The sequence below is a fragment of the Bufo bufo genome, chromosome 3 (genome assembly GCF_905171765.1).
Source record: "Bufo bufo chromosome 3, aBufBuf1.1, whole genome shotgun sequence".
NCBI lineage: Eukaryota > Metazoa > Chordata > Amphibia > Anura > Bufonidae > Bufo > Bufo bufo.
In genome coordinates, this window is record NC_053391.1 from 234,254,683 (window position 1) to 234,265,784 (window position 11,102).

At 43.3% G+C, this 11,102-nt stretch overlaps 1 protein-coding gene across 1 annotated transcript in view; it reads right to left on the bottom strand.

Moving 5' to 3' along the window:
- LOC120995066 (C4b-binding protein alpha chain-like) overlaps nt 1-10,825 on the bottom strand; it is a 128,058-nt gene extending 117,233 nt beyond the window's left edge. Inside the window, exon 1 of the mRNA XM_040424043.1 lies at nt 10,648-10,825. The gene's annotated coding sequence lies outside the window, so the exon portion shown is untranslated. The remainder of the gene's footprint in view (nt 1-10,647) is intronic.
- Between the last annotated feature and the right edge of the window lie 277 nt (nt 10,826-11,102).

The following is an 11,102-nucleotide window of genomic DNA, read 5'->3' on the forward strand; positions in this document are numbered from 1 at the left end:
TTTTGTTCACAGGGAGTAGATCTCGGTTTACAATCTGACATACCAAATCTTTCTATCATTTTCAAAATGTATCTCTTCTGATTCATCTTCACCGTTTCACTAGTCTGTCTAAAATCGATGCCCAAAAAATAGTTCAGTTTCCCAAGATCCTTCATTTTGAATTTTGTCGCAAGTGTTAACTTCACATCATTGAGTAGTTTTTCATTGCTTGCAGCAATGATCAGATCATCAACCCATATTAGTAATATTGCTTGTTCATTACCGTTCTGTTTGACATATACACAATGGTATACAGAATTTTGTATAAATGCATTTGAACATAGATAATCATGTAGCATCTTGTTCCAGTTTCTTCCCGATTGATTAAGACCATACAGGGACTTTTTTAGTTTGAGAACTAGCTTTTTATTTGTGTCATCTTTGATCTCAAAACCTTCTGGTTGGTCTATATATATATCACAATCAATTGGGGCATGCAAGTAAGCTGTCTTCACATCCATTTGATGCAAAATTAAATCATATTGTGCTGCCATTTGCATCAAAATGCGTAATGAAGTAAAATTTGCAGTTGGAGAAAAAGTTTCCATGTAGTCAGTTCCCTTTACTTGATTATAACCTTTTGCCACAAACCTGGCTTTGTATGTTTCAGTTCCATTTGCATTGCTTTTTATCACATATACCCATCTACCCCCCACTGAATTTTTACCTTCTGGTAATGTGGTCAATGTGAAGGTATCATTTTCCTTTAGTGATTCCATCTCTTCTTTCATTGCATCTAACCAACTTTGTGACTGGGGTGTTCCATGGCTTCTCTGAAAGTCTGGGGTACATCATGTGCTCTATAGCAGTAATCTATATTCATCAGTACCTGGTCATCACGAACAGATTCTAGTACATAGTCATTTAAATACTGAGGAGTTTTTCTATTTCTTGTAGGGTATCTTGTACCATGGTCATCATCTTTGTCCTCTGCAATCTCCGCTAAAGAATCTGGGGTCTCTTTAGTCATTGGACTTGATACAGGAATTACACTCCTTTCCTCATAGTCATCATCATTATTGTCCAACAGCTCAGTCTGAGTTTGTTTCTCGATTACGTCCTTTTCAATGAACTTTACTAGTCTGTGCTTGAAGACTTTGCCAGTTTCAGGGTAATACACCAGGTAAGAGGGACTATTTTTGTCATATCCTACAAAAATCCCTTTTGTGCATTTCGGATCCAACTTTTTCTTATTGTGTTTGTATGCAAAACATTCTGATCCAAAAATCTTCATTTTTGAAAAGTCTGGTTTCTTCCCTGTCAGTATGTTGTACGGCGTTTGCTTCAAACGACTGTTAAAACATCGATTTTGAATCATAGCTGCTGTCATCACTGCATATGTCCATAACTCTTTTGGTACTTTGCTCTCTATTAGCATACATCTTGCTATCTCTATCAGTGTTCTCCAGTTTCTTTCAGCCGTTCCATTTTGATGTGGTGAATAAGGTGCTGAAGTCTCATGTCTTATGCTCCTCTTTATGAGTAGTGACTGGAAGTCATTCGATGTCAATTCGGTACCATTGTCTGACCTCATTCTCTTGATGGTCCCATAGGGGGCAGTATCAGCGATAAACTTCTCTGTGGCTAGAACTGTGTCACTCTTGTTTTTCAGAAAGTATACAAACACTGCACCAGAATAATCATCAGTGAACGCTATGATGTATTTGAATTCGTCCTTTGCAACTGGCTATATAGGACCTGCTAAATCTGTGTGTACTAGTTCAAGTGGGTGTTTTGCACGGGTGTCAGACTCTCTGTTTCTACTCTGAGCAAATTTCCCTTGGGTACAAATCTCACAATTCAGGTTGGACTTATCAACCTTACCTTGGATCTTCATTCCATCTACTAGATTCTGTAGTTTCAAGATATCATCGTAATTACAATGACCAAGGATTTCATGCCATATCTGAATATCATAACAACCGTAACAACTGTCTTCACATCCCTTATAGGTGTCCAAATAGTAAAGCCTGTTGTATTTCTTTATAATAAATTTTGGACCATTCTTATGAGCCAGAATACTGTCATCTTGTCGGAATTCAACAGACGCCCCATTTCTTGTTGCTGCTTCAACGGAGAAAATGTCTTGTGGATATGTGGGGATAAATAATGCGTTTTGTAGCAATGTCCTCATTTGTTTTCCCTTACTGTCCATTAGGTACACTTCTGCGTCGCCTCTCTTGAGCGCTACATCGGAAGTTCTTTTCCCATCTGCCAACTCCATGTAGTGTTTCTCTGGCTTAAACGAGGTGTCAAATCTTTTAAATTTCTTAATGTCTGTAATAATATGCGATGTTGCTCCTGTATCTACCATCAGGCTTTTTGTTACGGGATTGCTTAACTGGTCTTCGCTTATTTTAAAAGCAAATGTTTGTTCTGTATTATCAACTACATGCTTTACATTGTCTCGTGCTTTTCGTCTGCACAATGTCTCTCTGTGAGTGGAGCTCCTGCAATAATTACACCATTGTGTCTTCCTTTTATTCACTCTGCTTGGACATGCATTGGCTTTGTGACCTTTCTGATTACAACTGTAGCAGATAATGATGTCTTTCTCCTTTGTTGGTATAACAGGGGTGCTGACCTTCATAACATTATCAGTGCTTGCGCTGCTACGATATTTTTCAGTGTCCTCAAAAATCCTTAACTTGGTTTTAAAATCAGTAAAAGTCATATCTTCTTTACCTTGTGTTATATGGATTGCAAATGGTTTGAATGATTCAGGCAGGCCTTTAAGAATCATAGCAACTAATAGTCCATCACTGAGGGTCTCTCCTGGATTTCTAAGTGCTGTAATAGCTGTTTCTGTGCGTATCATATAGTCTGTGACACTTTCACATTCAGATTTCTGAAGAGATGTTAGTTCTGTGTATAAATTTATGATACGTGGCTTACCTTGGCCAGCGTAATGATCTCTCAGGATTTTCAGCGCTTTCCTTCCATTATCAGTTGCTTCTCTCATTATAAGAGATAGACTTTTATCATCTAGAAATTGTATTAGTTCAGCATAAGCTTCTTCATTCTTATTCCTATCTTGCATAGGATCCACTCCATCTGCTGGTTCACGCAGGATGGTTTCTTTAAGATTCATCAAGCGTAGATGGCCTAGGAATTTTGTCTCCCACAGCTCATAATTCTTCTCATCTCCATCGAAAAGTAGCCTGTTCCATCGGCTCGTTCCATCTCTCCTGGGCCCATAACCTGTTGCCATTTCTTTACTTAAGAGATAGGATAACCGGATTAAGTTGCTTCTGAACCTATCTTGTGGATTACAGAAGATCTCTGATGGAGGACAAATTCACACAACTATCCTTGTCCGTTATGCGGACTATCTTTGAACGGAATGGAAAAACAGAAATACGGAAATGGAATGCATACGGAGTACATTCCGTTTTTTTTGCGGACCCATTGAAATGAATGGTTCTGTATACGGAACGCAAAAAATGGAACGTAAACAAAAAAAAACCGTTTGAGTGAAGGGTCCAAAGCACAGAAGACAAGCAAATATTTCCTTCACGTGTCATCTCTGTTTTGGACCTACTCCTGTTTTTGCCTTACCAATACTGATCAATTACTGACCAAATACTGACTATTTGAAGGTGGATACTTAAAAGACAGGATCCATTTTTTTGGGTTGTTCTTCTGACGGATCAGAAAAAGGGAAAAATAAACATTGACATTAACACAAACTTACTGCTGACACCCTCCCCACTCTGTCATGGCACCACTACTTGTATCAGTAGGTAACAAAACAGGTTCTTTACTAATCTATGTGAAAACAGCAGACGGTATAAAATAAGACTGCTCTTTCACTTGTAGAATGAGTGGTTAATAGTGGTGAGCGGCAGGGTCAATATTTGAATTTGCAATATTTTGTGAATATTTTGTAGAATATTCATCATATATACATGAGAATTCTAAATTATATTCTTGATTGCGAAAATTCTGGTGTGTCAGAACATTACTGCCAGAATGATCTAGTCTGATGCATCAGGCGAATATTATTCGCTTAATGCGCGCGAAATACCGGAGTGGGTCACTTATGCTACATTTTTCAAGCTGGTATAAGTTTCCTGAGACTGGAGAAAATGGTTGGCATGGCAGAACATTAGAATAGCTTTAGGCCTCATGCACACGGCCGTGGTGTGTTTTGTGGTCCGCAAATCGCGTATCCGCAAAACACAGATGGCGTCCGTGCGCGTTCCGCAGTTTGCGGAACGGCATGGACAGCCTTTAATATAAATGCCTATTCTTGTCCACAAAGCACAGACAAGAATAGGACATGTTATATTTTTTTAGCGGGGCCATGGAACGGAGCAACGGATGCGGAAATCAAACGGCGGCTCGGATGCGGACCAAAACAACGGCCGTGTGCATGAGGCCTTATATGCAGATAGAGTGCTCCAATATATTTGCGCTTGCAAATTTCCGTCAATTAATGATGCACATATTTTTTCGCAATACGTGCAACTTTTCTATTGGTTGCTAGGGATGTTGCTAAGTTGTGACAAAGCCTTCTCATTGGCCCACAAGTTAGAAGAAGGGAGGGAAGATCACCTGAGATGTACTGTGTTAAAAAAAAAACAACAAAAAAAAGCAATATTCGTCATTACGAATATATAGCACTATATTCTAAATATTCGCAAATTCTCGAAGTGCCGATATTCGTAATGCGAATATTCGCGCTCAACACTAGTGGTTAACTCAATACCTTATCTATCAATCAATGCGGACATCCCACAACCAGTGAAATGAGATCACTCTTTCACAATTTAGTAGAATCAGTGGTTAACTAGCAATCTATGTGGAAACAGCAGACGGTGTAAAATAAGACCGCTCTTTCATTCTGTAGTAGAATCTTGCCACTGCACATTTAAGTACATTATACCTGACGCAAACATTGACCTGGAAGTTCACACTTCAGTCATTTGGTCAGCTAATTCCAGCAGTTACCGTATGGTGAGCCAAAATGAGGAGCCAATCCTACTCACAAATACTGTATCATTAAAAAGGACTAGCTATGCATGTTGCTGCAATGGACAGTAATGTACACCAGGATACACTCTTTCTGCATGCCAGGATATAGCTGAATTAACAGGCTTCACGACAAATTAATTCGGAAAAATTTTGTGAGGCGTCCAAATCAAATTTTTAAAAACTTTGCTCATCTCTAGTAGCGACATTAGTGGTTGGTGGGGCGAATTAAAAAATAAAATGGAATATTTCTTTAATGGAAATCTGTCATCATGATCTTGGACTATTATTGACAGTAATACATGAGAAGTACTGCAGATATGGAGTCCTGATTACTGCTTTTTTTTATTTTCCTACTGCCCTAATTCTTCCATTATATAGCTAAGAAAGACCTGCACTCACTTTCTTGATGATATGAAGAGACCAGTGGCGTACATACAGGGGTCGCAGGGGTCGCAGTTGCGACCGGGCCCGGCACTCCAGGGGGCCCGGCCGCCTGTGGACCCCTGACCCCTGCAGAAGTGCGTGTGCGACCCAGATGGGCCCGCGGCAGCTAGGGATGTTGCTCAGGACAGCGATACAGATTGCTGTGCTGCGGCCGGGCAGGGGAGGGAGGCGTCTCCCTTCCCTGTTCCTCTGATAGGCTGCCAGCACAAGGCCTGCAGCCTATCAGAGCGGTGCAGGCGGCGCGATGATGTCATCGCGCTGCTTGAGCAGTACAGAGTGGGACACAGGCCAGAAGAGGCCTGCATCGCATCGCTGCTAAGGAGGTAAGTATAAGGGTTTATTTTTTTATTTTTTTAGACCGGACTTTACTTGGGACATGAGGAGACACTTGATACTGGAAAATGGGGGGGGGGGGGGGGAAGGAAGGTTGGCACTACTGGAAAATGGGGGGAAGGAAGGTTGGCACTTGATACTGGAAAATGGGGGGAGGGAGGGAAGGAAGGTTGGCACTTGATACTGGAAAATGGGGGGGAAGGAAGGTTGGCACTACTGGAAAATGGGGGGAAGGAAGGTTGGCACTTGATACTGGAAAATGGGGGGGGGAGGGAAGGAAGGTTGGCACTTGATACTGGAAAATGGGGAGGGGGGAGGGAAGGAAGGTAAGGAAGGTTAGCACTTGATACTGGAAAATGGGGGGGGGAAGGAAGGTTGGCACTACTGGAAAATAGGGGGAAGGAAGGTTGGCACTTGATACTGGAAAATGGGGGGGGAAGGAAGGTTGGCACTTGATACTGGAAAATGGGGAGGGGGGAGGGAAGGAAGGTTGGCACTTGATACTGGAAAATGGGGGGGGGGAGGAAGGTTGGCACTTGATACTGGAAAAAGATGGGGGGGGGGAGGTTGGCACTTGATACTGGAAAATGGGGGGGGGAAGGAAGGTTGGTACTTGATACTGGAAAAAGATGGGGGGGAAGGTTGGCACTTGATGCTGGAAAATGGGGGGGGGAAGGTTGGCACTTGATACTGGAGAATGAGGGGGGGGAGTTGGCACTCGATACTGGAAAATGAGGGGGGGTTGGCACTTGATACTGGCACACGGGGCGGTTGGCACTTGGTAATGGCACAATATTGGGGGCACTATTGGGGACCACAGGGCACAGTATTGGGGTAGTAGGATGTTTTGTCCAGAAGATGGTAGGATGATGGAAAAGTAGTAAACTAAGATATTTTTTTTTGTCAAACTGCAGAGATTAAAAACAGCGTAAAAATGGTGGTCTGGTCTGAAAGGAGAAGACGAGGACAAAGAACATCTACATCGAAGGAGACGTCACTGGATGTAAGAGGTACGGGCGCGATTTATGGGTGGGGCTGTGTGTGTGTGTGGTTGACACAGGGGCCCCATAATCTCCTATTGCCCGGGGAAATGCCCCTCCCGAGACCGGGGGGGGGGGCCCATGGATCAGTTTCGCACAGGGGCCCCATGGATTGTGTGTACGCCACTGGAAGAGACGTTTATTCAAGGCATAATAGCATCATCAGTGACTAGTTTTGTCTCCAGCCTGAGCCTTTTTCAAACTGCAATCACTTGAATGGGTTCGCAAATCCGGAGATGCGGTGCGGAACGGAATGGAAGCGCGGAACGGAACCCCACAGAAGCACTATGTAGTGCTTCTGTGGTGTTTCGTTCCGTACTTCCGTTAACAAAAAGATAGAACTTGTTCTATCTTTTTGCGGAACGGACGGATCGTGGACCCCATTCAAGTGAATGGGTCTGCAATCCGCATGCGGCTGGCCCGCGGCATTGCAGATTGCAATTTGCAGTCCACAGCATGGGGATGGAGCCCTTAGATAGATAGATATGAGATCATTAGATAAGGAAGCTGATTGCACAATTGTTAGAAATATGCAGTACCAATACTGAGCCATTTACAGACTATGGATACCTTTGAACAATTTTTAAATGACCTGCCATTTAGCTTCTGCAAACCATGTGTAAGTTCTTCCCCTAGTGTTTTGTTATATGGGCGGTGTGGTTGAACATGGCAAATTAGAGTATGGACGGGAGAAACATCCAAGGAGGACAGCTCACACAGAATCTCTTCAGCTATATACAAGTGTAGAGACAAAGCAGAGTACACACGGTAAATTCTGTAGTGGGAGTGAAATCATACTATTATCAGCATCGATGACTGTAAGCACAAGAAGAAATAAGGGGAAATCAGTCCAGGAATGAAGCTGTGCTAACACACTAAAGCTAGTAAAGGCATCTGCATTCTGGACACACAGGGAGAAACATTCCACAGGCCCCGCAATATATTACAAAATGTCTATTCTTGTCCACAAAATGGACAAGAATAGGACATGCTCTATGTTTTATTTTGCTGGCCTGTGGAACAGACATTCTTTTTTGACCCCCATTAAAATGATTTTTTTGCGGATTGGATGAGGACTGAAACTACAGTCGTGAGCAAGAAGTCTAATAACTAACTAGGTTTTTTGGCATATTTAGCTTTTTTGGCAAGGTTTTGTATATGCAATGGGACCTGAAGCGAACATATAGTGCCAGTGAGTTAATGCAGACATTCAATTTAGTTATCACAATTTTGAAACAAAAATATCCAGAATCTATACATTTCTTGTAAGATTGGGTACTTTTTTTGCTGTAAAAATGGCAGCTCCAGATGTTAGCTGAAGGTCTATAAAACCCTGGACACACAAGCATTTATTTTGCTCCTGGCGTTTTTGTTCATGAAAGGAGTATTCCGATCTTGGACACTGGGGGCTATACTCAGAATGGAGCCTGCAAAGTGCCAGAGGGCGCACCACGCTTGCATGGCTGCCCTCCATTAATTTCTATGGGACTGCCAAAAATAGCCATACGCTCTATTCACTTCTGTGGGGCTTACGGTAATAGATTATGGGGTGCGCCCTTTGCGGCTCCGTTCTAAGTATAGGTATGGGTCCCAGAGGTGGGAACCACACCTATCAGACATTGGGGGCATATCCTAGCGATATGTCCCTAGTGTCCAAGATGGGAATACCCCTTTAAGTGGCACTTTTTGTCTTTCCAGCTTCTTTTTAAGCAACATGTAGTTCTTGTTTTTTTTTCAGCTTTTTGACAACAGCATAGGGGAGAAACTAAACAAAGAAAACGCTAGTGGTAAGACATTCTGACAAACCGAAAAAACAGCACAATGACGTGAAAAATTGCAAGTGGTTATTCAGTGCCAAATTCATGAGTGTAGGGACCCTTAGGTAGCAAAAAATAGCTGTTTATTTTCATAGTCAACTTGTGTTCACAATTTTTACACAATCTGGGTATGTAAATAGTGAATATAATCATTAACAGAAAATTCAGATCCTCTTTCAGGTTGTAGTAGCATGAACAATAGGCCCTTGAGAAGGAAAGCAATTTGTTGTGTAGTGCTGTCTGGTTAGAAATAAGTTGTATCAGTAGTATATAGCTAGGAAAGGTTTCCTTCATACATAGGGGTAGATTTATCAAAACTGGTGTAAAGGAAAACCAATAGCTATTGTGTTTTTTTCTAATTGGTGTTTTTTGTGCTTTAGATTGTTTTTAAATGCAGCATAATGAAACAGAGGCACCTTTACTCCTTCTATAGTGTAAAAAAGGCCTGATGAAAAACACAATAAAAACACATGCAACATGGAGAACGTTTTTAATGGCCACTTTCACACCACTTTTTGCTGGATCCGTTATGAACGGATTTAGTTATATTATCTTTAAGGCTATTTTCACACAAGCGGCAGGACGGATCTGACAGACTGTTCACCCTGTCAGATGCGTCCTGCCGCTATTTCGCCATGCCACCGGACCGCCGCTTTGTCCCCATTGACTATAATTGGGATGGGGGCGGAGCTCCGGCGCTGCACGGCAGCATTTTGCGGAACGGAATTGCGTACCCATTCATTTCTATGGGGCCGCACAATGTGCGGCCCGGATCCGGAAGTGCAGACCCGCACTTCCGGGTCCGCATTTCCATTCCTGAAAAAAATAGAACATGTCCTATTCTTATCCGCAATTGCGGACAAGAATAGGCATATTCTATTAGTGCCGGCAATGTGCAGTCTGCAAAATGAGGAACGCACATTGCCGGTGTCCGTGTTTTGCGGATCCGTGGATCCGCAAAACACACTGCGGACGTGTGAATTAGGCCTAAGTGGTACACCAGGTTTAAAGCAATTAAAAATTGCAATTTAGGGCAGAATGTCCAGACTGGAAGAAAGATAGTTTCTCATCTTCAGAGCTCTGCTTCCCATCATAGCCTCACAGCCTCCCTAATCGACTGCAGGTGTTCAGCAGTCATCTAAACTGTACCCAAACCTGCAGAACACTATCAGCAACACGAAGATGCCAAGGAGAAGAAGGAATACAGGAATTCCTGAAGTGCCTAAGGGCTCTTTCACACTTGCGTTATTGTCTTCCGGCATAGAGTTCCGTCGTCGGGGCTCTATGCCGGAAGAATCCTGATCAGGATTATCCTAATGCATTCTGAATGGAGAGTAATCCGTTCAGGATGCATCAGGATGTCTTCAGTTCCGGTACGGAACGTTTGTTGGCCGGAGAAAATACCGCAGCATGCTGCGCTTTTTGCTCCGGCCAAAAATCCGGAACACTTGCCGCAAGGCCGGATCCGGAATTAATGCCCATTGGAAGGCATTGATCCGGATCCGGCCTTAAGCTAAACGTCGTTTCGGCGCATTGCCGGAGCCGACATTTAGCTTTTTCAGAGTGGTTACCATGGCTGCCGGGACGCTAAAGTCCTGACAGCCATGGTAAGTGTAGCGGGGAGCTGGGGAGCAGTATACTTACCGTCCGTGCGGCTCCCCGGGCGCTCCAGAGTGACGTCAGGGCGCCCCAAGCGCATGGATCACGTGATCGCATGGATCACGTCATCCATGCGCATGGGGCGCTCTGACGTCATTCTGGAGCGCCCCGGGAGCCGCACGGACTGTAAGTATACCGCTCCCCCGCTCCCCGCTCCTTCTATGGCAACCAGGACTTTAATAGCGTCCTGGGTGCCATAGTAACACTGAAAGCATTTGGAAGACGGTTCCGTCTTCAAATGCTTTCAGTACACTTGCGTTTTTCCGGATCCGGAGTGTAATTCCGGCAAGTGGAGTACACGCCGGATCCGGACAACGCAAGTGTGAAAGAGGCCTTACCGACGTTTTCACAAGGAGGAACAAGGAAGAAAATGGCTCCAGTAAACAGAGCTCCAGCAGCACTAACCTCACAGCCTCTCTCCAGACAGCCTACAAGCAGAGGAGCTAAAAAGAACCGTGCTCCCGCTCCACCAACGATATCCTCTCTTTAGATGGTGTTGCACCTCCAACCGAAATCAACAAAATAAGCCCAGAGCCATGAAAAGCCCCACGACAGAGATGAAATGTGCACAAAATCAACATGCACTTGCAGAGGGGCTAAACATTAACTCTTCAAAGGCAAAGGTTGATGTTACAAGACAATGCAAATTCCAAGGTAGGGGACTATCATTTACTTTTGTTAACCCCTTCTAATACTGTATTTGCACAAATTTCACCTTCAGATGAAGCTTTTTCTGTTAAGTTAAAGGGGTATCCGAACATTTCTATTGATGATCTGGATCAGCTGTTAGAAG